The sequence below is a fragment of the Convolutriloba macropyga genome, unplaced genomic scaffold, assembly GCF_964194025.1.
Source record: "Convolutriloba macropyga unplaced genomic scaffold, txConMacr16.3 SCAFFOLD_6508, whole genome shotgun sequence".
NCBI lineage: Eukaryota > Metazoa > Xenacoelomorpha > Acoela > Convolutidae > Convolutriloba > Convolutriloba macropyga.
The window spans coordinates 10,654-11,149 of NW_027452459.1; the positions used below are offsets into that span (position 1 = coordinate 10,654).

The 496-nt window shown below is 42.5% G+C and overlaps 1 pseudogene; it reads left to right on the plus strand.

Annotated features, from left to right (window-relative positions):
• Window positions 1-314: 314 nt before the first annotated feature.
• Window positions 315-466, plus strand: LOC142357503 (5.8S ribosomal RNA; annotated as a pseudogene).
• Window positions 467-496: the final 30 nt, after the last annotated feature.

A 496-nucleotide genomic window follows, 5' to 3' on the forward strand; every position in this document is an offset into this window, starting at 1 on the left:
TTATCGTTGCAGTCAGTACTGTGTAGTTACTAGTAGCTGGATTTAAGCTCGAAGTGAGACACTGTTGGTGAAACTTCATCATGAGAACGTCACAAGCTGATCACGCTCTATGATATGACTAGTATTATGTTGCTTATAATAGGCTAAGCGCAAGCCGAAACATCAACATGTGAAAGTCGTAGAATTTTGCGATCAAACTGTGGCTAGTACTTTGATGATGCTTGTAGCCAACCGAATTGGTTGAAAAGCCCAATAAGTAAGCTAACTTGGGAGAGCTTGTTGGAAACCAAATGCTACTAGATTGGTCCAAATACATCCTTCAACAGGGGATCACTTGGCTCGCTTTACGAAGAGGAGCACAGCTATATGTGTTAATTCGGTATGAATCGCAAGATTTGTTTACCGACCTCTCTAACGCAAAAGGCGGTCTCGGCTTCGGCTGTTGACTGCGTCCGATTCAGGGTTATATAACTCTCGATTGAACACATTGATGTTC